Below are 27,801 nucleotides of genomic sequence, written 5' to 3' on the forward strand. Positions count from 1 at the left end.
ACGAAAAGGCAGAGTGTTTCCCTTCTGGTTGTAACCTGGTTGAGCCTCCCCTTTATCAGATTGGCAGCTAAACAGTTGTATTAGATAATCCTCAAATCTGACATCCAGCTTGTTATGCTCTAGGGCTTGCTGCTTGGCCTGCATTTGCCTTTTATTGTGTATCCATTTCCCTCCTAAGGTGTGCTCCTAAATGGAGGTTTCTGTGTAAGCAGATGATGATTTTACCTGTCAATACCAGCACTGTATTATTAACATGCAAAATACTGCAGATTTATTTTGACAAATTAAAGTTAACCGGTCACAAATGTTATGGATTGCTTAATACCTCAGAAGCCTCATCATTTCACCATGATGATACAGAAGCACTGCTTCTCTGGGTGTAACATCTCTATATTGGGGTGGAGAGAAGTGGGGGGGTGGGGTGGGGGAGGGACTTGTGTTGGGCTGGTTGCCATCAAGATACCATGGAAGCAGGGAGGGTGAAAAGGCACCATGCAGACTGCAGAAGGGGAAGTACCCCTGACAAGCAGTTTGATGTCCAGGAAACCAGGTCTTGGGGCAGTGACTATAGGCTTAGACATCTGCCCTACCCAAAAGAGAAGATGGATTTAAAACATTTCTTATGTTCTAGGACACAGTTTCTTAATGTGAAAAGGGTTTTAAGCAGGGTCCCCTAGATTGATCAAATGTCTACTAGACAATTTGTGTGTTCAACTAGATTCATTAGATGTCTACCTAGCACTGACAATGTGCAAATCACTGTTAGGCACTTGAGGGCCTGCAAAGGTGAGTAAGACATGGTTGCCACCTCCAGGGAGGCTGTTTAGGGAGAAAATGCAAGTACCCAAGTGACAATACCACCAGGCAGCAAATTGAGATGAATCTGACCCTTTTCTAGTGAAAACGTTTGGGATACCTGTATCTCTTTTATGAAGAATTAAGGATTTTCAAACTTCCTCTGATAATATTTTTAGTCTGTTAATTGACTGAGTGAAAACAGGTGGGCAAAAAAGTGTTCCTTGTGCTTCTTTTTTCTGTGAACAAGGGAAGTGTTTATTTCACTGTGTTGCCAGTTAGTTTCCAATCCTGTCTGTTCCAGTGTCTTCCTCTCTTTTGAAAAGGCCTTGAAGTTTGGTCCTCTCTGAAGAGACCTGGATTTAGAAGGTATAGGGGAGGTGGAGTTTTCCTCTTTGGTATCCTTAAGGATCACTGGACAAAAAAGTCCAATCTGCAATGAGATGGTAATGACTTTCCCCTCCCTGCCATAATCTCTCTGGCTGTCAGTCCTGCACCCTTTCTATTTCCTCCTTACAGAAACTGTACCCTGAAAGAATGCCATTTGTCCTCATTTGGGCCTAGAAATCTCTCCCACAACTTGCCTGACGCTGGCAGATTACCAGATAATCTTCTCCCATCCCCTGCCTTGTAAAAATAGGGGGCGGTCAGGTCAGTGTGAAGTGATTCAGGGCTGAACACTGACTTAAAACATGCATTAATCTGAACAAAGTTCCTAGCTGCCCACCTTTGGGCAATCTAAGACCCAGTTAGTTCCCAAGAAAGGGAACTAATTGAAGGCTCACAGGCTTTGCTTCAGATCTTGGACCTGCCCATCAGAAGTTGACTAGTTAGCTGCCTCATGAGAAGCGCTTGACTCAGGTCTTGGCCCCAGACTATGAGGGCCAAGTACACCTCACTACAAACACTGTCCTGTTGTAAGGGACATAGGGAATAGATTTTCATACTTCAAATTCTGTATCACTACTGACTTACATCATAATTTCAGAAATTTTCGTTTATCCCTGATTATTTGACATCCCACCTCCCTCCCAACCCCCAAGTATCTCTTTGAAGAGTGCATAAAACAAGAATTAAAAGTCACAACTGTTACGGAGTGAATCCTTTCTAACATATATAACTGCCAGCCATACAAGAAGAATTCTCTGGAGTGTTTTTGTAAATTCGCATTATTTATGCGATTTTTCTCAAAGTGAGGTCCACCTGCATTGACTATGTCAGCCCTGCTACCTGAATCCTACTTTTTCTTGGAGCAAGAACTACCATTTGAGGGAAACGTTCTGTTCTGCCAGTGAGCTATTCCTTTGGCACAGCTGGAAAGGACAAGGAGACCAAGGGCAATAGAACGGATATGCCCTTTCAGGGACTAGCGCAGCAGCTCTGTCCCTCAGAGAGAGTAGAGCCAGCCTCAGAGACCGTGACAGGAATCTGGGTCTCTGCCAATCTTAGGGGCAGCTGGGTGCCACCAGAGCTTTTTCTGTCACTGCCTCCTAGAGTCAACCTAAACTCCATTCAGAGATCTAACTTGAGGGGGCCTGGACCCCCAAGACCCTTGCTTGTGAGCCAAGAAATTCCTACCTTTGTTGGTAGTGGGAAAAGAGCCTGAGAGATATCAGCCTTGTGTGTGTGTGTGTCAAGGGAGGGATTGAAGAAAGAGGGGACTTGGAGATTAGAAGAGACCATGAGAGGGGAGGGATAGATTTGGGGGAAAATATGTCCTTGTGTTTTCTGGGGTGTAACCTTCACCCTGACCCCTGCCCCTCTCCATGCACTTGCCCTGGGCTGGATGGGATTACTCAGAGGACTCTGGGACAGTTTGCTAGTCCAAACCAGCTGTGATAACTTCAGCTTCAGTCAATTGGCAGAAAAGAAGAATCATTTTTTTCAGCCAGAGAAAGGACAAAATCAGAGCTCAAGAAACAGAAAGATTCAAATTATTAGGAGGGAATTCCCCCTGCAGTGGGGATCCATGGGCCACGTCCATGTGGAAATGGTGAGGGTCCATCCCTTCCTGGAATCCCAGATCTCCATCCTAAGACAGCATGCCTGTCCAATTGTCCAACACCATTGTCACTTTGTCAGTACCAGAGACTCTGGCTATCAGAGATCTGTGAGAGAGAAGAATGGGGGTGGGGGACAGGCAGTGTAAAAAGTGGGGAAGAGAAAGAGGAGGCAAAGCCCCTGTGTATGCTGTTCCCTGGGCCTAGAATGCCTTTGCCACCACCAGCCTTCCAAAAAAGCCTCTCCATTGTGAACCTCTAGACGTCCACCAAAGTCCACCTTAAATGGTGCTCCCTCTGAAACTTTGCCCTATTCTGCAAGCAGTTAGTTCCTTCCTCCTTGGCATAACATTAATTATAATTGCTTTCTTGTCTTCCCCACTAGACTATGAACCTTGGGGGGACAAATAATCCCTTGATTTATTTACCCTCCCTTGCCCAGAGCTTTACCTTATAGAATAAACACCTGTTGGAACTAGGTATTCAAAAACTTCCCTAGCCTCTCTTCTTTGGGGTGCTGGACTAATTCCTCCACCTTTATTTTGATATCTCCCAACTCTTGCCAATTAAAGAGACACAAATGAGTGAGGACCATGCACTAGAAGGGCTGGGGAGAGCATTAGATATTTTGGTCCATGGGAGTTTAGGATAGGGGACAGAGAGAAGCCCAAAGCCCCAGAGGTCAACCCTGACCCCTCAGGGTTTGCTGTAACCAGGGGCATGGGGGGAGGAGTTTGCCTGGTCTTTCTCGATCTGGCCCCCTTTCCCTTCCCATCAGATGCCAAAGGGTCCATGCAGGAGGGCTGGGGCTGGGGGCATGAAAAAGTCCTATGCACATTAATGGAAGGTTAAAATAGTGACATGTTTTAAACACTGCATTGTTTTCCTAATTTTCCAGGGAATTAAGGCATTAATGGGTACCTAGATAAGTTCAATTGAGGAAAACTGATGAGAAATTAGTTTGCCTTAGGTTATGCCAACATAAAATTCCTGAGTTCAACTCTGGGATACAAATGTTTTGCCACATCCCCTAAATCTCTGATTCCAAATTAGGGGGGACATGGTGACCTGCGGTTTTGCTGACTTTCCCCTACACATGTGTCCTGATGTCCAGAGGTCCTGAAACACAACAAATAAAGAATCAAGCACGGAGTCCAGAAACAGGAGCAAGCAACATTGTGAGGAGGGCCCCAGTGGATCCAGGGCAAGAGAAGATCTGGCATAAGGGACAGCCTGGAGCTGCTGTAATACAAGGTCATGACCGAGAGCAGAGACTGGGAATCTGACAGGTCTGTGTGTAAATCCAGGCTGTGCCACTTGAAGCTGTGTGACCTTATTAGGCAAGGTACCTAACCTTTCATCTCAGTTCCTTCACCTGTAGGCCAACAAGACTTCCAATCAAGTAACATTTTTATGAAATTCATGTAAAGTGCTTAGCACAGAGCCTGGTAAAGAGAAAGGAGCTTCAAATTTAGGGTACTCCAAACCGAACTCCCCACTTTACCTGCCCCTCCTGTTTCCTATATCAGTAATGGCAACATCACTGCGTGCAGAGGCAGTGATTACATTCTCTGAAAGACTTGCAAAGGAACTGACACCTTCCTGCATTGCTTCTCCACCGCAGGCTTTGGGATTCTGGAAGCTGGCATCCAGCACGGAACCAGAGTCTAATCGCAGGAATGAGAACGTTAGGTGGAAGACATCCCATCCCCCGAGAAGCAGTTAACTGGAGGCTGACCAGAGATGCAGCAGGGAGAGTTCAGGTTAGGCTCAGGGAAGAATCTCGAAGCTTGGAGACTTGAAAAAAGTGCCAGGATATGTGCCCTATCTCGGGGTGGCATCCCCTTCTTTGGCGTAGTCGTTCCATCTTGCTCCTTAATTCTTTCCTTCCCTGTCATTCACTTTACCCAGAGAAGGTGCCTGTACAACTTCCCTCTACAATTTCACCAGTCTGACCATCAGGAAGTTGGTTCTTAATAGCTAATTGCAAACCGGACACACACTTGACCTCCTTTTTCCTCAAAAGGAAAGGGAGCGTCACCACCCACCCAGGTAGGATGGGGGAGAGAAGCCAGACATCCTTCCCAGAAAAGCTCACTCTTGAAGCAGCCCTCATCGCTCCACCTCCTCTCCCTAAGGGTCCTGGACTCACAGGATCGGAGAGAAGAGCCACGCAGAGCGCGCGGCAAATGCAGTCTAGCTGCTGTGGTGCCCAAACTGCTGGGCTTTAGAACTAATCTCCTTGCGGGCCTCCTCCCGCTTCTTCCCCCGAGGGTAGAGGAGAGTTAGAGCCGCGACGGGTAAGGAGCCGAAGCTAACAAACAACTCTAGGGCGTGTCGGCCCCGCCCGGATCAGAATATCGCCGAGCCGCGATTGGTTGACAACTCCTGGGCCCTGATTGGCCGGATGCCGGTCTGGGCGCTCATTCACTCGGCGCTTTCTGCTTTCCGGGTGAAGTGGATGTCTCGAACGCGCTTTACTTTTTACACGCTGCACGACCGCTGCACCCAGTCCTCGGAAACAGATAAAATTCAGTCCTATGGTCCCCAAATACATGTCCCCAAATACAGCGTTGTCTCCCTAAAGAATGAATGGCAGAACCTTTTATTCAAATCACAAACGTGCGAGTGAATGGGAAGAGGGCACGAAAGCGGTGGAGGGGGCTCCGTTTAGGGTATCCAGGCGAGGTCACGGTTTATTTGGGGAGGCCGTTGCCTTTTACAACACTTTTACCGGCACTGGTCCTTTCCACCCTCTACACTTGTATTTCAATACTTGTTTTTGATCATGCTTGGAATGCTTGGAATGCTTGGAATGCTTTCTCTTCTCATTCATCTACCTTTTTGAAAAACTCGGTTAAATACACCTGCTCACCAGAACTCCTTGGAGAAGAGACTGATTGCAGAACCTGGGCAAAGAAACTACAAAGTGAGACGGGAACATTTTCTTCAAAACTTTTTGTTTGGAAATAATTTCAAACTTATCAAAAATTGTAAAGTAAAAATGGTAACGAGGAACACCAGTATACCTTTTACCCAGATTCACCTATTATTAACCTTTTTATCCCATTTGCTTTATCATTGGTGGGCTCTCTCTATATATCCAATATTTTTCTGAACCAATCAAGGGTTTCCTGGCCCTTGCCCCTAAATACTTCTGTATTTCCTAAAAATAGGGTTATACTCTTACATAACCACAGCAGTTATTAACTTTATAAATTTACATTTATATATATTTTATTTGATCTACCATCCATATTCCAATTTTGTCAGTTAATCAAATAATGTCCTTTATAGCATTTTGCCCCCTCCACTACAGGATCTAGTCAGGGGTCAGATATTGCATTTAGTTATCATGTCTTTTTCATCTCCTTAAATCTAGAATATTTATGTAGCCAGCTGCATTTTTTAAAAATACATCTCCCCTGCCTTATTTTTTTTAATTCAGTTTTATTGAGATATAGTCACATACCATACAATTATCCACGGTGTACAGTCAACTGTTCACAGTACCATCATATAATTGTGCATTCATCACCCCAATCTATTTTTGACCTTTTCCTTATACCAGAAAGAATTAGAATAAGAATAAAAGATAAAAATAAAAAAGAACACCCAAATCATTCCCCCCATCCCACCTTGTTTTCCATTTAGTTTTTGTCCCCATTTATCTACTCATCCATTCATACACTGGATAAAAGGAGTGTGATCCACAAGGTTTTCACAATCACACTGTCACCTCTTGTAATCTACATTGTTATACAATCGTCTTTAAGAGTCAAGGCTACTGGGTTGGAGTTTGTTAGTTGCAGGTATTTACTTCTAGCTATTCCAATACATTAAAACCTAAAAAGTGTTATCTATTTAGTGTGTAAGAATGTCCACCAGAGTGACCTCTCGACTCCATTTGAAATCACTGAAGTTTTATTTCGTTTCATTTCGCATCCCCTTTTTGATCAAGATGATGTTCTCCATCCCACGATGCTGGGTCCAGATTCATCCCCGGGAGTCATATTCTGTGTTGCCAGGGAGATTTACACCCCTGGGAGTCAGGTCCTCATTTTGTGTTTGCCTGATGTTTCCTCATGATTGAACTGAGATTATGCATTCTCAGCTCAAATACTGCAGAGGTGATGTGTCCTTCTCGGGATTTCACATCCGGAGACACACGATGTTTGTTGGTCCCTTGTAGATGATGTTAATTTTGATCACCCAGTCAAGGTGTTGCCCAATTTCTCCAGTGTATAATTACTATTTTTTCCTTTGCAACTAATAAACAATCTGTGGGGAAACACTTTAAGACCATTCAAAAATCCTGCTCCCCATCAAAATTTCCCCCTGGATTTACCATCCATTGATGATTCTTGTCTGATTCAATGTTGACCATGATGGTTGAAACCTCTCTTTGCACTAGAAAGTGTTCAGTGAAAATGGGAAAGTATCAAAAGAATATAGAAACCAGCTTGTAGGAGCTCCAAATGGCCAAATCTGGGACAATTTAAGTATCAAAATAAATAATAATAAATTGCAAGCTATTGAAAAAGAATAATCCAAGAATTCATGAAATAAATAAATGAATGAATAAACCCCCCTGCTCTTTTAAATCTCAGCTCAGCCTTCCCATGAGCCAGCCCGTAGCAGCAGCTGTGCCACCTGTGCTACCACACCATGTAGTGATCTCCTCCGATCTGCCACAACAATGGGTCCCTTCCTAAGTAGGGAACCTAGTTGAACCAAGCCCTGGGCTCTACTTCCCCTTGCTCCAAAGACAGCAGGCCCACTGAGCTCAAGTGTGGGGCCTGAAGCTGATGGCCTGGACCCTGGGAATCCTAGGGACCTGTCACAGCCTTAGGGTCCTCTTGACCCTGGGGCTCAGTCCTGCCTCCTGGAGGGGTTCCCATTTTCTCTTACAAAGAGACACAGAATTAGTGAAGTCTCCCTTAAAGACTCCATTCAGGTTTCTGCAGGGTCCTCTGCCCATCTCTGGCTGTTGTGCAATCCAAGGGAGGTTCTTCCACCAAATATTAAGACATTTTTGCTATTTCCTCTAGTGCCCAGAGCTCCACGTAGGGGCCAATGAGGTTGTGCCAGCTTCCTCTCCCTTCCTTGGCAACATATAGCCCTAAGTAGGAAGGACCCTCCCCAGAACACAAAGGCCCAGAGGCTCCTCTACCTGTGGTTCCTGTTTCCCAAGTCCCGCTCAGGAATATTCAACCTACCCCACCCCTCAACCTCCTCCGTGGATCTACATTGCTGGGAAGAAGCAGATCTGAACATTTGGATTGAACTGATCTCTGGTATGGCTCCTTGGAATTGCAAGAATGTCAAGGAAATGATAAGAAAACAGCTGTCATCTGTTGAGTATATTAGCGTGACTAGGCACAGACCCTGCAGTCAGACCACCTGAAATCCTACCCTGGTTCTGCAGAGACCCTGGGCAAGTGGCTTAACCTCTCTGTGCCTCAGCTTCATCTGCAAAATGGGCCAAATGGTAGTGACACTGAGCATGTCATTGAGAGGAGTAAATGAGCTAGCGTGTTTGTTAACTGGCACTCTGTACGCATTACATCAGGGTCTGCTTTATTACGATTGTTGCCGTTATCTCTAAGGGTGCAGCGAAGCCCTGGAATCCGGAGCTAGATTTGTCTCCCCATTCCACCACCTATTGTGGACCTTGGGCAGCTTATTTGATTTCTCTGTGTCTTGATTTCCACGTGTGTAAAATGGAAATGCTGGTGCCTAGCTCTCAGGAGTTTTCTTAAAACTAAATAAGACATACAAAAGTGCTTAAAACAGTGCCAAGGGCATTGTAAATGTTCAAGAAACAGCCTAGTGAGGAGGAAAGTGGTATTCTTATCATTTTAGGGATGAGGAAACAGGGACTCAGAGAACTCAAGTCGTCATTCAAGTTCACCCCGCTGGGAAGCAGTTCTGTCTGACCAGGGCTAAGGTCTGGGCGCTTCGCCCCTGCCCTGTACTGAGGGCATTTAGATGGAGTTTAGGAGGACGGGGGTTGAGGTGCCCACAGCACCAGCAGCTCTCCTCCAGCCTCTGTGAAAATTTGTAGCAAATGCTTAACCCCAAGCTGGCTTTCCCCAGGAGCTGGTCCAGGACAGGGCTGGGAGAACTTACTGCCTTTAGTCTTGGTGTTGTCAGGAAGGAATCGAAGTGAATTTTGATATTACATTTTGAAACTGAGGCCGAGCCTGTCACACACCCCTTCTCTGAAAGCCCTGAATGCCCCTACCCCAGCCCCCGCAGAGTCTTTAGTTTGGTGTTCAGGCCACTCTCCATCACACCCCTCCTTGACTTCCTAGCCCCTGCCCCGCTGTTGCCATCCACCCCACACTCAGGCCACACGAGGCCATTTGCCCATTCCAAATATGCCAAACTCCCCCCACCCCGTGCCTTTGCTTAGGGGGCTCCCCCATGGGGGGGGGCCCTTATCCCCAGTTAAAATTGTTTTTGTGTCTTAAGGCATGGCTCAAATGCCAGCTCTTTCTAAGTGCCCTCTCTGACCTCTCACCTAATTAAGTGGGTAATTAGAATTAACCACTTCCTCCCCGTGAAACCCCAGAGCCCTTTGTTTATGCCCTGCTTTAAGCAAGTGTCACACTCCGCCTCTTTTTTTTTGCTAGGTGCTTCACATCCACCTTCCCCTTAGACTTGGAGGGAGGGGGGCACTACATATTGATCACCTTTGGGATCTCAGTATGGGCCTAAGGGAAGGGAAAAATGGCCACAGCACTGGATTGAAATAGCCTAAGTCAAAACATAATTATGGAGGAAAGTTATTATTTTCAATTTAATGATCTTGAAGACTACATATAGGATATATGTATCTATTGCGTTTACGGTTTTGTAGCCCTCCTTTCTCATAACATTATATCATGAACGTTTTTACAGACAGGAAATATTCTTCAAAGACACAGTTTTAATGGTTATAAAGGATTGCACACATCTGCACCTCATCTCCACTCCACTGGTTGGGAGAGGGCAAGCTGGCAGCCTCTGTGCAGGACGGTGGGGTTGCTGGAGCATTACAAATGGTTTCCAATAAAGGACAAGACGCATGGTTTTTGTAAGAGCAAGCCAGGCCTGTCTCATTCACCTGTCAGAAGTCAGTCCTTTGGCATTTTTCCTTGCTCTCTGGGGTGTGCCAGGCCCTGGGCCGGGGGATGGAGGTAGTGAGACAGAAGATCCCCTACCTCCCGGGGCACTCGCAGAGACCCCTCTAATACCAGGTGTGCCAGCTGGCACGATGGACAAAGGCAGCCATCTGTTATCAAGAGAAGGGTTTGCGGAAGGTGCTGCAGGCATGACATTGGTATTCTGGGAAAAAGGTCAGGGTCCCCGGGAACCCATCCCTCACATGGGAGTTAGACTGGAAATCCCACAGACAGCCAATGAATTATTATCCTGGAAGAGGGGAATTTATTCACAGTCTTTTGCTAGCTGATTCTTCATAACACTCTTGTGTTATTTCAAAATGATGCTACAAACTCTTTAAAAGTTTTTTTGGAGTTTTAAGGTCAAATTGGTAAAGATGGAAAAAGGGATGGGATTATCCAAACTATCTAGATGTTTTGCCACTTTCTTTTCCACCTCCAGCCCTCTTGAGCTGCCCTTGGTGGCTTTAGAGAGGAGGAGAGGGTCTCCTGGTGGCTGGGACAACGTGGTTGGTTCCAAACCTGCAGCCACATACTCTTCTCCATCATTCATGCACTGGCATTTGTCCTGGGTTGGGGAAATCCCCAGAAAGGAAATGTCCTGTGTTGTCTATGGTCTAGCTAGGTCCCCCCCTTTCCAAACCTGACCCCAAGAATTCTCATTCAGCATTATCCTCTCAGTAAACATGAGTGTCTCAGTGAGGCATGGCAGATAACTCTTTATGTCCTCATTTATTTGTGCTTAATATAGCCAGGGGCTTAGCAAGAGGCTTTCATCACCATCCTATCTACTCTGGGAGAACAAAAGTATTCTTAGCTGGTTCTAGCAAGGGGGTGGATGGGTGAGATGATGATGAGAAGGAGGAGGGGCTGGAACATAGGTTAAGGGCCTCTCTAAGGAGTTTATCTTTCTTTCTCCAAGCAAAGGGAGTTATCCATGGGTTTTCAACAGTGGGGAGACACCATCAATCTATGCTTTAGAAAAATAACTGTGAGGACCGAGGAGGATAGATTGAAGGGCAGGGGCCTGCTGGCAGAGCATGAACCAGGTCAGAACAGTGGGAATGGAGAGGGGGGAAGATTTGAGAGAAGTTGCGGAAGTAGAGCGGTCTGAGTTTGCTTAAGGGTTTGAACGTGTGTGAGGAGAAAGGCAGCATGTGAAGTTTGTAGCTCAGTGGATGGGAGGTCCTTTACCCAGAGGATGTGCAGGGGAGGGGTTCCCTCGCCATGCTGCAGGTGAGACGGCTGTGGGACAGGGTGTCCAATGGCAGCTACACATTACAATCAGGGGCTCAACAGAGGGAGCAGAGTGCAGGAAAGATTTGGGTGTCATCAGCACACTTCACCTGAGAGCAAACACAGTAATATTAACCACACTAGCATTTATTGAACATTTAATGTGCTAGGCATTATTGAACATTTAATGTTCTGGGCATTTCGCATGGATTGATTTATTTAATTTTCACCACAATCCCTTGAGACAGGTTCTGTTGCAGCTCCAAATACAGATGAAGAAACGGAGGCTCAGAGAGGATTAAGTCACTGGCCCAAAGTCACACAGCTTGCCTTCAGGGGTTGGTACCCACTCTACTGTATTCCCCCTATGAGAACATTCTAGAAAGAGGCATTTGTGGCAATGGCAGAAGGCTGAGCCCTGTAGGCAGAGGCTGAAGAAATGATGGAGCTGGTAAGACCAAAAGGCTGGTGATAGGAATCCACTGAGGTAATTGCAAGGAGGTGGTAACAGCCCCCAGGGCTTCAATGAAGTGGGGCAGGGGGAGGTGCCCATGGGTTGAGGCTGAGCAGGAGCCAGCTGGAGCCTTCCACTGAGAGCTGCCCAAGGAATGAGGGGGGCAAAAGCCAGGTTACAGGAGGTCAAGGATTGAATGGGGGTTGAGGAGGCAGAGAGAGAAGGTATGGCTTCTTAGAGGAAGCCTACTGATGAGTTGGGAAGAGAGAAATAGAGCAATGGCTTGAGGGCAAGGTAGGGTTGGGGCAAGGATGGTAACCTGCAGTGCTTTTAGGTGTGAAGCAGAGAGAGGGAGAAAGAAAGAATCCAGTCTCCTGAGGCAGGCAGGAGGGCTGGACTTGAAAGCAAAAAGGTCACTGCAGCCTCAGAGATGAGCAGAGACAACAGGCGCCTGAGCCGGGCAGAGGCTGGGACAGTGAGGGAGGAGGAATAATGAACAGGACCTGAAAAATAGAAGGGGCTGGGGGGTGGACTGAAGTTTCTAGCCAGGAAGCCAGATGAGCACATTCAGGGGAGGATGAAGAGGCTGGGCCGGAGGGTGTTTCTGAGATCACTTTTAACCTCCTTGGGTTTGAGGTGTCCAAGGTGTCTGAGGTGTCCGAGAGACCCACAGGCAGAGACCCTCTGTAGGCAGCTGGGTGTGAGGGACTGGAATCTAAGAAGGAGATCTGACCTGGAACCCTGGGAGCTGGGGAATTTTCAGCTCAGGATCAGTGGTCACCCAGTAGGGGATTAAGTGAAAGGCAGGGAAGGGATTTGAGAAAAAGCTTCCAGAAGGACAGTTCCAAAAGGAGAAGAATGTTAGCAAAGTCCAGGAGGAGTGTGTGTCAAGGAAGAACATCCATTACAGAGACTGGTTTTATTTGATGACTGTAATGATAATACCTTAAGATTTTTTATGAGCAATCTAGTGGCCAGTGCAAACCCAGACATCTCCAAGTTTGCAGATGCATTTTGCGGGTTCTGAAACGACAAGGTAACAGAGATGAACTGCAGGGGGTCTTGCAGGTAGACAGAAAATAGGCGGATGGACTGCACTGTGGGTAAGTGTAAGGTAACACATTTGAAAACATAAACTAGACTACCCTCCTGCCAAGCAGAAATCCTGAGCTCTCAGTTACAACTCAGGAAAGGAGCCAGAGTCAGCATAAAGCCATGGGTCATTCACTCTTGACTAAGGATCTTTAACCTGGGGTCTAGGGACCATTTTCTAGGGTTCTGTCAGCCCCCCTGAAACGGAATGCACCATGGAGTGGAGTATGGGAAGTGAGATGCAGGAGAAAGGAAAACCTCAGAGGGGCCAAACCCTGTCCTGGAGCTGGAATCAACCTACCACTGCCTAAGCAGCCTCATGTGGGACCTCCCAAAGGAGGGTGGTTCTGAGGTTTCTCTCCTTTCCAGATTCCATACTTGCTGGAGAAACTTACCCTTGACATGCAAATATTGAAACACATTGGTGGTGTCTGGGGGCACTTTGGTTTGTGGTTTTTACCATGAGATGTTTCTGTGGCTGACCATGTTCAGCTGTCTCAGCATGGCTAGGGGATTGCAAACTGTGAGGGAAGAGGGGCCTATTCCCTGGGGTCTGGGCCCAGATGGGCAAGTGGGTCTCTAAGGCAGGCTTTTCCAGAAGGACGGTGCAGACCCTTTGGCAAGCTGTCTGGGGGCAGAGCTGGAACTGCATTTTCCTGGGCACTTCTTCAGAGGAGGGGGCCTTAGCAGTCACCACCTACCCCACCCCACTCATCCCCAAATTGGAGTCTGAAATCAAACCACGTAGTTAAAGAATAACCAAAGTCGATTTCCCATTTATTAAACAAGTTACTGCTGAGGAAAATCTTCCCAGGGCTCAGAAGTCCCATAAGTGACCCAGTTGTCCCGGAAAAGGGGAGGAAGAACATGAGATGACAGGTGTTATATCTGATTGTGAATAGGCAATATCTTTGAGCGCCCCTTTGGGGACCCCATCCCACCCCGCGCCCCCGCCAACCGTGTCCTCAGCATTTTGTTTTGTTTCTCTTCCTGGGGTCCTACTTCCCAGAGGGCCTCCCCTCCTCCTCTCCCGCATCCCAGCTATCCCAAACCCCAGATGCGCGTCCACGTGCTGCTCCTGCACGCTAGGTTTCCTGGCGTATCCGCAACCTCTCCGGTCCGCCCAGCTCTCAGGCTCCCTCAGAGTCGCGGGTCTCCCCGCCCCCGCGCCTCCCGGGTTCTCCTTCCCCGCGCTGCTCCCAGGCCGGGGGAGGCGCGGGACGCCCCGCAGCCCTCTCTGCCCGGGAGAGGGAGTCTCCCCGCTCAGGCCCTCCTGCCCGCAAGCCGGAGTCACTGTTGCTGGTGCGGGGGTGACACGGGGTGCGGTTTCCTAATCTTCACCCGGAGCCCCCCCTTTGCAACCGTGTTGGTTTCCGGACCCCCATTCCTGCTTCCCTCCTCTCTCGAAAGGGGTCGGGCATCCGGAGAAGATATAGGGGCGCCGCGGCCTGGCCCCCACCCCCGCCTGCAGCCCCACTTGTGGGCCCCGCCGGCAGCCGCGCAGGGACAGCTGCATTTCTCGCCGCCCGCCGCTAGGAAGCTGGCCTCGCCTCGCATTCTCCGCCTCCCCGCGCCCCAGCCGCGCCGCCGAGCCGGGCCCGCCGCCGCCGCCGCGGGGTCGCCGCCCATCCCCCAGCCCGGCCCGGCCGCCCGCGAGGAACCGACGCGCGTGGCGGCTGCTCGGGTAAGGCCCTCCCCTCGCTCCCCGCCTGCTCGCCGCGTCCCCCGGGTGCGGACCCCGCCGACGCCCCGCGCGCAATCCCGGCCGCGGCCCCGCGGCCCCACCTTCTCGCGGGCAGACCGCCGGGGTGCCGCTGGCGGGGGCCGTCGCGAGTTTGATTCCCGGTTCCGCCGCCGCGGCTTCCCGGGAGCCCGCGCCGCCCCAGTGCAGGCGGCAGCTCCAGGCCCTGCCCCCCGTCTCGAGCCCCCACCTCATCCCAGGCCTCGGGCTCGGGGAGCGTGCGGGTGTCTGGGGGGCTGGCAGCGGGGCGCGGGGTAATAGCGGTGGTCGCGGGCGGGCGGCGCCGGGAAGGGAAGCGAGGCCTCCTGGAGCCGGCGCCGCCCTGAGCTGGGGCTCGGGCCGCTCCCCCTTTTGTGTGGGTGCCCCTCCCCACTTTGCCCAGGCCCGGGGGCGCTAGCCGGGCGGCGGAGCAGAGCTCCTTTTAGGGGGAGGGGAACTTCGCTCCCTGACCCCGCCGATGTCATAGGTCGCCTCTGCCTCTCCCGGTCCCTCCCGGTCCCCTGGGAGCGGCATCTCCCCGCAGCGCGGCCAGGGAAAGTTCGGAGCGCGCTGTCCCCGCCCCTGCTCCCCCGCCCCTCCGGCTCTATGGGCCCCGGGCTCTAAGATCCAGGGGGCTGCTGTTTGCGTTTATTCGTTCTTTCTTTTTCATTTTCTCGTTTGTTCTGTTGCCTTACACCTAGCACTGGCTTGCCCATTTCTTGTCCACCTTATAAAAAAAGTTTTTAGCCCCGGGAAACTTATACCGAAATTAAAAGAGCTGGGAAGGACTTTGTTTTAGGGGGAGGGGGCTTTAGAGTTTCCTTTTTTTTTTTTTTTTGATCAGCGTGAGAGGAATGACTGGGAGTTTAGAAATAAGATGTCCTAGAGGTAGACAAGATTCCAAGATTCAGGAACACCATCCATCTCACCCCCCACCTGCTCCTCAGAGGCCGGGCGTCAAGGAGCAAGGGGAATAAGCCTTCCGGCTGCTTATCATGCAGCACTCTGAGCCACCTGGCCCCGGAGAAGGGATTCAGAAAATATTCTGGGTCTTTCACCCCTTTTCTTTGCCAGACAGGCTCCTCTTCCCAGCGTGAGTGGATTTAGCCAAGTGTGCCTGAAGAGAGTGAGGGGCAGTGGAAAGTCTCTCTTGGGGGAAGTCATCTCTCTAGGAGGTTTGGCTCCTGTGGGATCAAGTGGGAAGTTGGGCACTTGCTGTTCTTGGGAGTCTATGCAATTGGGACCTCAGTTTGAAAGGAGGGTGGCATCTCCAGCACGTCTCTTGGTAGTAAGCCTGGCTCTTGCCCCCCCCCCCCCCGGAATCTGGGGGGTATGTGCAGGAGGGTTGGGGCTTGAAACCCCTAGGTCCACTTTCTGCAGCTGGAAGGAGCAGGGGACAAGGGAACAGGAGTGGTGCTGTAGACCTGGGTACACTGAATAGGAGACCCTGGGCGGTTGGGATGGCCTCACAGAGTGAGGATGTGGAGCCAGAGGTTGGATCATGGGTCCCTGTGAAAGTCTGCGGAAAGCTCTAACTCCTCCTTTCCTTGGAAACATGCAGGGGTGGAGTGACACATTTTGTATCTAGTATCAGGGGGTTAAAATACCCCCTGGATCTGGGGTCCCCATTAAGACCCCTACTCTAAAGTTTGTTGTTCACCCTAGGCCATTCAGAACAGTTCCCTCCGGGTGGTGGGTGGTAGGTCAGTGAATAATCCCAGACCTCCCGGAGAGGTCTTTTCTCATGACCTTGCAATGAAGTTTTGGGCTTGCAGCCATGGAGACCTGGAAACTCTGGACCAGATCCCACCCCTTACGGCTAGCCAGTGGATGGTGGGCAGATGGTATGGCCCTTTTGCAGGGGATGGTTTTTCTATCTGGTAGGATAGCTGTAGACACTGTGCAGGGGCCACGGGGCTATTGAATTAGAGGGAAATATGGGGATTGATGTCTCAGCTGGGTCTGCGTATCAGGCCCTTTGAAAGCTCCATCTCACTTTTGGGGAAATGAGGTTGAGGTGGGAGAAGTGTTCAGTGGAGAGTGTGGAAAAGACACACCCCTCCACTTGAGGATTATTGTCTGAGGCTGGGATCTGGGTATTGTAGGTTTCTTTGATCCCTCTGGGTTTAAAAGGCAAGTAGTGGCCAGAGGGATGGGCTGTCACCAGCTCCAGTACAGCCTGAGGAGCCCTGGCCTGCCTTTTCTCTCTTAGCCACAGTCACTGGGCCCCGGGTTGCTGCTTAGATGTTTGTGGCACCTGCCCTTGCTGGGGATCTGGAGGAGCCTTTATGATGGTGGGCATTTGTGACTTCTCTGCCTTGGTGTTGAGAGGCCCTCCTTCGGCTCAAGTGCCCCCCGAGAACTATAGCTCGTGGGGTGTTTTCTTTTTCTTTTTTTAACTAGCTGACACAGTGTTTGACATATGGTAGCACTCACGAGTGTTTCTTCCTTCAGAACTTTCTACTTTTACTCTGCACTGATGGATTTTTCCCACCCTGGTAATAGGCAACATTGGCAGGAGTGTTCTAGGGCCTTGGGGGCAGGAAGCTGGGATCCAGACTGTGATCTTCTGATTATACAAGGTGACCTGGAGGAGGCAATGCCCCTGTTTTATTGACTGTTACTCTGAAGGGAAGTAAGAGCAATTAAGAGCCTTGGAGATGGCATGGACCAGCGGTCCCTGACTTGGACTTGGAAGTTTTCTTGGTGGGATGCAAGTGGCTAGGGATTCACCTTCGTCAGTGCCTGATATAGGTTGTTTAACAGTTTAGTTGTCTCGGCTCACTCAGGGCTTCTCTGATCCCCTCTGCTTACAGCCTCCCAGTAAATACCTTTGATGTGTCAGAGCAATCTAATGGACTCTGAATTATGTAACTATTGTTGTTTTTAAAACATGTCATAAATTATATATGTGATAAAAATCCCTGTAAACATAAACTCCCTTCCCATAAAATGTGACCATTTCATTTCTGTTATGGTGGCACCAAGGGTCTTTGAGAAATGATTGGTGGGAAAGGAAAGTTCCAGCCCCACCATTCTGCATCTGTTTCCATTCTGGCTTCATGGTTAAGAGTGTGGGATCTGAAGTCAGGCTGCCCCAGTTACAATGTATTCTATGACTTTGTGAGCCATTTAATCTTTCTGTGCCTCCATTTCTCATCTTTAAAAAAGGTTAAAGGAGATGGTGCATGAATGCCAAAAATAGAGTGTTCACTAGAGAGAAGCTATCATTATCATTACCAATATCGTTATTATTTCTGCACCTGGGCACTGAAGTTCCAAGGTGCATTATTAACAGGGAAAACCTCTGGTAAAAGCTGTAGAGGGTTCGACTGGATTTTGGAAGGGTGGGGTTGGGTGGGATAGATTCTTGAATTATGAGCAGAGGGGACTGCAGAGTGGTGGGGAGGAGGGGCATGGGGTGTGCTGAATTGTCAGGGGCAATGGCTAAGCAGAGTTGGGGACAGAATGACTCAGCATTTGTAGCCCTGCTTTGGAGCCGTTTCTCCCTTCTCTTTGGGGAATTTGCCCTATAAACTGGGGGAGGGGAGAGTACATAGTCAGTGAGGAGGGTTGAATGAATGGCTTTTTCTGTTGATGCTAATATTGGTCCCTGGAGGAACAGGGCAAAGAGGGCCTGGAGGTAGGGAGCATGGTGAGGTGAAGTTGAGGACAGGCCCAATAGGCCGTCAAGAGTGAAAGCTGTGGGGAACAGGGGGTTCCTGAAAGGTTATAGGTTTGTGAAATAGCATTCCCAACACTTACTGAGCACTTACTGTGATGTTAGGCCTGATCTAAGTGGATCAGCTCATTTAATCCTCATAAGTCCCTCTGAGATATTATATCCATTTTTCAGGCGAGGAAGCAGAGACATTCGTGGTGTAAAGAGGTTAAATGACTTGCCTAATATCACATAGCTAGAAAGTGGAAGAGCCAGGATTTGAACCCGGAAGGGCTGGCGGCAGAGCTCATACCCTTTAGAGTAATTATTTAGAGTAATTCTTAGAAGAGACCCCTCCTGAGCTGGGGTGGGGGTGGGGTGAGGTGGGGGTGGTGAGGTGCAGTGTCCAGGCACCATTAGAACAAGCCTGGAGGATTCAGCTAAACAAGTCTGCAGAGAACCACTCAGAGCACTAAGGCACGGCCCCTGCGCTCAAAATGCCCTGGTAGGGGAGACAAACGTGTAAGTCATGAATTCCAGTTGCTGTGATGAGTGCTGCAAGACAAAGTGCTGAAGAGGGGAGCACTTTGCCAGCCAGAAGGGGAGTTGGAGTAGAGAAGCCTTCCTGGAGGAGGAGGCATTTGACAAATGCTGAGTGAGGCTAAAGGCGGCTGTCTCCCGGGCCCCTTGTCTGGCTGTGGGATGCCAGCGCTCTCCAGCTCCGTGACCTCTGTGAGTAGAGCTGAGCGGCTAGAATGTGGGTGTCAGAGGATGGTCAGGTTTTCTGGATCCTGCAACACCCCTGGCATGGTGAGGAAGGAACAGGGAAGTGTGGTTGGCCTTCTGGATGCCTTTGTGGTTTTTAATAGCTGAGAAACCCTGTTACCTCCTGTAATGCCTGCAGTGAACAAGCTGAAAAAGAAATAGAAATCTCGTAAGAATTGTTGCTCAGAACACAGTGATTCACTCCTGTCTCTCCGAACTTAGAACCAGAGGCAAATGAATTTAAACTGCGGAGGAGGGACCCCAGTAAGGTAGGAGGAATGGTTCCAGATCCGATGTCAGATGTAAGAATGAGTGACTCACAGGAGCGGAGGCGAATGGCCTCCCCTGACGGTCTTTGGAAATGGGAACAATTTTTATTTTTCTTTGTGGTTTGGGAGGTTTCATCTGGAGACAGGAAGATTTAAGTTGAGCCTCCCTGCCCCAACCCTGAGGTCTGTGTGTGCTCCGTAACACGAGGTTAAAAGGAGCTGGAATTTTTAAACTAGAAGGTTGCTCAAATGTGGCCTAACCCCTCATTTTACCATTGCCCATTGAGTCTGGGAGGCCCATCCGGTGATGAGTGAGCCAAGACGCGGTTGGCATCTCACCCTGCGTGGATCCCAGTCTGGGGGGTGCGGCTCTCTGGGAGTGCCCTCAGCCCCACAGGATGGGGGTCAAGCCTTGTGAGGACTGCTGCGGGAAGCCTGAAAGTTGCTGACCTTCGTCTGGGTGTTGGAACTGGAGAAAGCATCAGGTCCCACTCCAAGAGGTGTCTAACTAAGAAGGGCATTCCCAATTGGAGCTAGTGGGTTTTCTTCTTCACCCTCTGGCCCAGCACCTGGAAGAGCTTTGTGCACACGCGAGGCCCTCGGTAAAGTTTGTTGAACGAATGACTACATAGCAGATAATCCAGAAGTTATTTCTTTTTGACCATACACTTTTTGGAGCAGTGTGCTTACCCTTCCCATCCTAGTTTGCTAAAGCCAACAGTAGAGTTATTTCTTAATACCCACCCACCCCCAAACCCCTAGCAACAGAGAAAGCCTGCCTAAAACTGTGCTGGGGTGGGAGTGGGGGACAAAGAGAAGATTAACAAAACACAGCTTGGGATTGTTCTCAAAATTTATAATTCTTTGAAAGGTCAAGGGCTGATGTTATGTTCGTTTATAATAGCTTTTTTTTCTTTAGCACAAATATGAACGCTGCATTTTTCAGACTTAGGAAAAGCATGCAGCATAACTGAGTCTGTGTCGCGTTAGGCGAGATGGCTACCGAGATCTCAGAAGAGAACAAGGCTTACTCTCAGAGGAAGATCTGATTAAAAATGAGCCAAATATGAACTGATGCTGGACAATGAGTTTAAAGTATCCAGTGGGGAACTTCAGTTCTGGGGTGAATTTAAATTGACTTGTGCAAATTAAAGAGAAGCAGCAGCAGAAAACACGATGACAGGAACTCTTGCTTCCTTCTCTAACCCCGCTGTTCCCTATTCATTGAGAAAGCATTGGATTCCAGGTGGGCTCCTGCAAAGCTTTGTTTTTTCCAGCGACCAGCAGGCAGGATTTGGAGCTCTGTTGGGGAAAGGGTGCTCTGTGGTCACGCAGGAGGATCAGCGCAGGAAATGATTTCACTTTGTTCAGGTCTGAGATTAGTTTCGGTTTCAGGCTGTACCAGGAGCTGAGAGAGCACACACGCTGGGGTGAGCAAGGGGGAGGGAGAGAGCTAGTGAGGACGAGGGAGTTGTGGTTGGGGAGCTGGGAGAGAGCTTTCACCATTGGTTGCATCTGGTGAGGGCAAGGTGGGTGGACAGGGAATTCCTGTGCTGTGCAGGCAGAGGAAGAAGATGAATCAGAGATGGAGTCTGGGAAGGCAGTGACTGAGTGTTTGCGTGTCTGGGGACAGGGATGGGTGAAGAGGGAAGGAGTGTATGAATGTATCAGGAATGTGCATTGGGCAAAACTTCGTTCAGTTACAGGACTGCTGAGCCACCGGCTAGGGAAGTTTTAAAGCATAGATTTACCTGGATAAGGTGAACTTTCCATGAGTAGGTTTAGACCTGAGAGGAAAGCAAGGTGTAAGTATGCCGCAAGGTCCACATTCACCCTGTGCTGGCATTTTTAAGATCAGCCCCTCCTGACAGCTTTTTCTTGCATTTGACTTTCCATATCAAAAAAAAAAGTGATATTAAAATTTGAGAGCTGATGCTGCAGACTTGTGTGCAATCCATTGCATTTTGGTGCATTCTCCAGGAACTTCAAGCTGTTGTTTTTCCTGAGACGGTTGGGGCCAGTCTGGTTGTTTCCAGGGCATTGTTACCCTAGAAAATCAGCAGTTTTCCTCCCCTAGCTGGGATCTGGGTGAAGCATACACAGATGTTCCAATCCACATCAGCAGCACCAGACCAGTGTTGCATTTTATTTCTCGAAGTCATAAAATTATTTTATTTCTGTAAGAGAGAATAACTGATTTTTAAAACTGGAAAGGATTTTGACGATCATCCAGTCTGCTCCTAGAGGAATTTATGGTCCAAGGTCGTTAAACCCTTTGAAAAGACACATGGGACATGGCTAAGAATAGAGTCAGACTGTGTGTCTGAGTCCAGCCTCTGCTGGTTGCTGCTGTGTTCTTGGGGCAAGTTATTCAATCTCTCTGAGTCACAGTTTCCTGATCCAAGCAATCAGAATAATACTAGTCCCTAATGGTTACTGATGAGGATCAAATGCATTAATGCTTATTAAGCCCTTAGCACAATGCTTGCCAGGTTATAAGTGCTCAATCGATGCTAGCAACTACTGCTGCTATTGTTATTATTTCATTCAGTCCTGCCTCTAGTTAGTCATACAGTCAGAGCTAAAATGCAAAGCGCTTTTTACTCCTAGTTCTCTCCAGCATAATAAATATGGTTTCATCACAATCTTGAAATACATGAGGAACATTTATGAAAGTGCTGTGCAGAAGTTTTCTAATGAATGTTCATGATAGAGCTAGGAGAAGATGGGCTTAACCAATTTATTAGATATAGTTAGACTTAGGGCATGCGGGCATATGTTTCCCAAATAATTTGTTTCCACATATATCGTTTACCAGTGTTTAGAGACTGCCTGAATGCCAGATTGGTTGCCTCTGCTGGAAAGGTTGTAGTGTTTTGGGATGTTGTTTTTGTTGTTGAATTCTTTTCACTTGGAAACGTCCATTTCAATGAGTTGTGGTGGCAAAGCAGACTTTCGGGTGTAATGGAAATATTTCTGCAGGCTGGCTGCTATTTGTCAAGGGTGAAGACAGTGCAGATGTTTTTTAAAATATGGGCTTGGCAGAAGTCCACATGTATTAGGCCATGCCTACACAAATGCATTCCCAAATGATTCGCACTGACCCTTCTGCAAATCGCTGACCGTCTAGGATCCTCCCAGGGAGACGGTTTAGTTTGGTGCGTTGTTAAGGCCTGTGTGAGCCTCAGTCTTGACAGGTGGCAACCTCTGGCTTCCTGTAAGGCCTCTTTCGTGTGTTTTCTTGGAAAATGAAAACAAATGGGACTGCATTTTGTTTGGAGAATTTTGCAGCACTCCCTTGAGATACTGGCACTCTCTGGGGGTTACGGAATTGAAATCTGTTTTCGATGTCTAGCCATAGGACTTCTGAATTTTCTATGCCTGAGGGAGGGGGAGTGTGTTAAAGTGTGAAATTTGCGAGTTTGCCATTTGGAATTGAAGACCAGGGTGGATTGTTGTGACAGTTTAATAATAGCCGACATTTATTGAGTGCTTACTGCGTGCCAAGCACTTCTGTAAGCATTTTAGGATTATTCGCTTATTTAATCAACCTGTTGAGATGGTTTTATCTTTACTTATGGGAAGACTGAGACACAGGGGTGTTATGTTAACTTGCTCAAGGTCACCCGGCTCCTTGTGGAACTGAGATCTGAACCCAGAAAGCCAGGCTGCTGAGTCTGTAGATCATGTTTACAAGAGTGCTTTATAAAAATCGTGGTGTTGGGATTCTTATTCTTTGACTGTTTCTCTTCTCATTTGACAGCTGAGGGAGGGATATAGTTAGCCTGGAGGTAGATTAAGTGTACAGATTACCGACCGTGTTGGAAGGAATGAGGAGATGGAGCATATGAAGTCTTTTTTTGGAGTTATAGGAAAACAGCTGTTTCTAAGTTTGGGACAGAGCTGAGGAGATCCGGCAGGGACAGAGAAGGACATTTTCTGAAGGGATTTTTACTATCTGCCATGAGGGATTGCACTGCCTGTGGATTTAAGAGCCACGCGTCCCTTTCCTCTCCCATCACATTTTATTTGGAAGCCTGTCTTTAAACCTCAATGTAGCCCTCAGCTGTCACAGTCTTAGAAACTTAGAAAACTGTCGAGGATGGTGGGTTCTTGAGACATGGAAAGGTGAAGGATGGGATTTTTAGTGGCACTTTTTCTTTGTTATTGCATTTCTATTAAGTGTGAAGGGGGATGAGCCATGGAGGGGCTTGTGTTCAATGGAGATGACTGGGGACTTGGGTGACTTCCCTATTTCTCATGAGTTTACTTAATAAAAGAATGAATCATCCTATTAGCTTTCATCCTGAAAAAGAAAAAAGAAAGGAGAGAGCAAGCAAGTGAGATGGTATTCGATTGAAGTGAGCCTTCATATTGGTCTCTGAGGGCAGACACCAGGCCTGATACAAGATCTTGGGGGTTCGTGCCAAAGGTGAAGTCCCTCCAGGGACTTTGGGCAAAGGTTCCCAGCCCCCTGACGCTGCTTCCTTCTCTGTCCCTGTGAGGCTCTGGGACCTAAGACCTTAAAGGGAAATGAATGGGGGTGTAAATGTCCTTAAAAACAAACCACTGGTGAAATTCACACATAGCGCTGATCATTTTGAAGACACAAACATTAAAATTCACCACAGAAAACTAGACAATTAAAAAATAGCTTTTGACGGCAGGTCTATGAATGGCTATTCATATACTCTAACCCCCTTACCCCATCCCCGGGAAGGTGGCAGGGACCCTCTGTGCTGCTGCCTGATCCCCTGGGACATCTTTGGGGCCACCTTGTTCTCTTCTAGGACTGCAGGGATGAACCTTCCAGGGGTGAGCCCTCCTGCTCCACCTGGACCCACCCACAAACCACCCTGCTTGTGGATGCCGGGGAAGCTGGGTTTGCTTCCTTTCCTGAGCCACTCTTTGTGACCTTTCTGTAAATCAGTGACCTTAATTTGGATCTGGAGCTGAGGCTGGGGTCCCTGGGGGAATGTGAAGGCCATGATGGAGAGGGGTTACAAGAGAAGCCTTCAGACCCCTTCCTGGAAGCTCACATTTCGGAGCGTTAGCAGGTGGTCATGTTCTCTGGCTCTCTCTGGCCCAATGGCACACGCATCTCCCAAAACGATTGCTTCCTCGGCAGTGCCCCCACCTTATGCCTTTTCTTCCTTCCTTCCCCAGTCGTCATCAGCAGCTATTGCTAATGGCTCCCATTTCTAAGAGGACTACTCTGTGCCAAGGAGTTTACTTGGGTAATTTAATTTTAGTCCTTATTTCAACTCTGTGACCAGGATTATTGTCTTTTCAGATGTGGGAACTGAGGCTGAGGGCTGACAGGTAAAGCAACTTGTCTAAGGTTGTTATTCAGCCAGGTACTGCGTGGTCTTTTTTTGGGGGGCAGGGGGAATTTTCCAAATGTATACACAAGTAAGAGAGACTAGTATAGTAAATAATTCCCATGCACCCATCACCCAGCTTCTTTACTTCTTGTGGAGAAGCCCTAGCTCTAGTGCTTCTGTGTCCTATAGCAGACACCTTTGTGTGAATTAGCAGGTGCCCTTCCTTCAGGGCACACACATCTTGGTAAGAAGGACATAGGCTGCATTGCATTTATTTCTTTGAATGGGCACCTTGTGCAGTGAACAGCGTGTACAACTGTGTGTGGTGGCCCTGCCTGCCTAACTTCTTTTCTCATCAGCTTTGGCATAAAGAAAGGAGACTATAGCCAGAAACCAGGTCCTGACAGAGTAATGATTTCTCTGGTTGGTCCTCGGCTAGGTGGGGTGAAGGAAGAACAGGTCAACTGTTAGGGACTTTTTGGACTGGAATAAATTGAGCAGTGAGATCGTTCCTAGAAGAGATACTTCTGCAGAGGAGGGTGGGGGCAGATGAGCTGTGTTTTTTGCTGTCCCTGTTTTTTATCAGCCGCCTACTTCCTTGATGACTCCTCTTCCTTGATGGCTTCTCCTCTCTGTTCTGTGCCCAGGGCAAGGGAAGCACTTGTCTGTGGCCGTGAGTTGGTGGCAGGGTTCCTGGTTGAGCCCAGGGTGTGAAAGCCTGAAATGAACTCAGTTGGCAGCTACCTGCCTGAAGTTTCTGGGACAAGCTGTCTTTGCCTCCTGATGGCTTAGCTTTCTTCAGGGCTCAGTTTTGCCATGGGCATTCTTGCTTTCATACTTATAAAACTGTTCATTTTAGTTCCTCCTGGGACCTATGGGTCACCAGATGGGGGCTTCTTGAGGGTAGAGATTGAGCCTTTTTTACTACTCTGCCCTTGGCACCTGTTACAGCATCTGCCGGATGCCCCAGAAAAGTTTGTTAAATAAACGAACAGCGACAGCATCCTGCAGACCAGAGAAATGTACCGAAGGGTCCAGGTTGCATAACTTTTGTGCCTCAGTCAGGAGAGGCTAGACCATGTTACAGTAATAATTAAGCCCTGACATCTCAGACTTGATACAGTCTAGGTTTATTTTCTGCTCATGGAATGTCTGATGTAGGTTAAGTCATTCTTCTCCGTTTTGTAGCCAACCATCTGGAAATGGGGCCTTCAGGGTCGTCATAGGAGGGGAAGAGAGAGATGGAGGCAGCACTCTGGCTTTTAACTGCTTTGGCAAGGAACTGACACCTGTCATGTCCACTCACATTTCATTGGTTGGAGCTGGTCACATGGCTGTGACCTAACTGCAAGGGAAACTGGGAAACGTAGAGGAACAAAGGGGTATTTGGTGAGCACTGCCTTTGCTGCACTTGAGTTCCAAAAGAGAGGACTTTGTGTCTTGTCCTTGGTGTTCGTCCACCAGACTGCCTCTGGCTGAATCAGTTACCTTTTTTCACACTGACAGAAAGGGAACACCTGCCACTCCCTTTAAGCCTGGGAAGGAGGAATGATATGACACAGAAGGAGAGTCCCGTTGCAGGATTTTTAACCTCCCCTTTATTACACGTTGGTCCTGTGACACTTTAGTCACTTCACCTCTGTGAGCCTCTTTCCTTACCTGTAAAAGGAGATCGGTAACACCAGCCCATCTCTTAGTTCAGACTGTGCTGATTGCAAGTAACAGAAGTAAGCTTGAGCACCTTGAAGCCACAGGGGAGCTGAAGACTCCAGGGCTGGAAATACAGCTGCCCTCCATGTGCCTGGAACCAAGAAGCTGCTCTTGGTGTCTCTGCCTGGTGCACCTGCAGGAGGCTGCCTTACGTGTGTCCCTCGGCTCCCACCTGTACCAGTCTTCGTTCTGATAACCATCAGAGAATGAACAGTGTTTGAACATTGATTCAAATTCCTGGGGAGAGAATTCTGGGCCAGCTGTCTACTGCTGTCTAATCAGCTGTGGCCAGGAGGACATGGTCATGTAGGATCACCATGAGGCTGGGGGCCTCCCCTGTGAATGGGGGTGGAGGCAGGCCTCAGAAGGGTGTGGGCTGGGCAGACACCTCGAGAAGCTGTGGGGACTTAACCTAGCCCAAGGGTTATTGAGCTGATTGGATAATGTCTGTAAAATGCTTTGAAACTGTAAGGTGCTGCATCCATCTGAGCTGGCAAGGTGGTGATGGGGATGGTGTGGGATTTCTCATTAGAACCTTTAGGCTGCATGCTCTAAAGGGGGATTGGGTTCATAATGCTATGAGAGAGAATTTAAAAGGCTTGGTGGAGGCAGGGGGCCGTGTATTGGAAAGTCATGGTGCAGGGATGGGAAAGGCGGGCCATGGCCCACTGGGTTTGAGTCCCTGCTCTTCACTTGTTCACTGTGTGACCTGGACAAACTTCTTAAAATTTCTGAGTCTGTTTCCTCATTTGTGCAGTGAGGATATGGTTATTGTGAAGATAACATGAAATGAGTGCTCAATAAAAGGTTAACTATTATTGATAGAAGCCAAGGCCAGGCCAATTCCAGGGAGCTATGGCCAGGAGTAGTAACACTGTGTGTTCAGGCCCTTTCAGAGTTAAAGAGAACGTGGAGGGCTGTATGGGGGTGGGGGTGGAGAGGTAAGGGTGCAGGAAGAAGCCCTAGGAGAGGATAGGATACTGGAGGGGGAGGTAGAAAGGATTGGGGAGACAGTCTCTGCTGACATGTAGGCTGATGCTGAGGTCTTTCTATGAATTCGGTTCTGACAGCACTGCCGAGGCGAGACATAGCCCCTTCAGCGGCCACCCCGCCTCTCCTCCCCCTGCCCCATCTGCTTCCCAGCCACAGTTCCTCAGTTTGTGGAACTTAGGGATGACTCTGCAGAATCTTACAGGTTTAGTGACTCCTTCTCTTCAGTCCCGGGCCAGGTCCTTGAGACTCTGGCTCGGGTCTCAGGTTTGGGATTAAAGTGCTTCCTGTTGAGAAACTGGCACTCCCGGAGAGTATAAAAAAAAAACAAAACAAAGCAAAACATGAAGAAACTCTTCTGACAACAGAGCAATTTGAGGGTTGAATTATTTAGGGAATCCACTCCCTCTGGTTTCTCCTGGGGGCAGGGACAAGGGAAGAATGTGGAGCCAGGGAGGGCTATGTTCTCTGGGGGTAGGCTGATGTACGCGGCCCTGGGAGCAGATAGCGTCGGCCTGGCCTCGGCGCCTTTGTCCTTGCGGTTGAGGCTGAGAAGAGAACCCCTCCCTTTCCTCCCTCAGGGGCTGAGGTCTCGCCTCCGCCTGATCCTGCTTGG

The 27,801-nt window shown here is 48.7% G+C and overlaps 1 protein-coding gene across 6 annotated transcripts in view; it reads left to right on the forward strand.

Annotated features, from left to right (window-relative positions):
- Window positions 1-13,905: 13,905 nt before the first annotated feature.
- The window catches only part of CUEDC1 (CUE domain containing 1), a 78,127-nt gene continuing 64,231 nt past the window's right edge, over window positions 13,906-27,801 (forward strand). For 2 of the 6 annotated variants that reach the window (XM_037809456.1, XM_037809453.1), the window contains exon 1: window positions 13,908-14,430. The gene's annotated coding sequence lies outside the window, so the exon portion shown is untranslated. Of the gene's footprint in view, window positions 14,431-27,801 lie in introns of all 6 variants that reach the window. The other 4 variants (XM_037809452.1, XM_037809454.1, XM_037809457.1 and 1 more) reach the window with 4 other exon arrangements.

Source organism: Choloepus didactylus, chromosome 18 (assembly GCF_015220235.1).
Source record: "Choloepus didactylus isolate mChoDid1 chromosome 18, mChoDid1.pri, whole genome shotgun sequence".
NCBI classification, from domain to species: domain Eukaryota; kingdom Metazoa; phylum Chordata; class Mammalia; order Pilosa; family Megalonychidae; genus Choloepus; species Choloepus didactylus.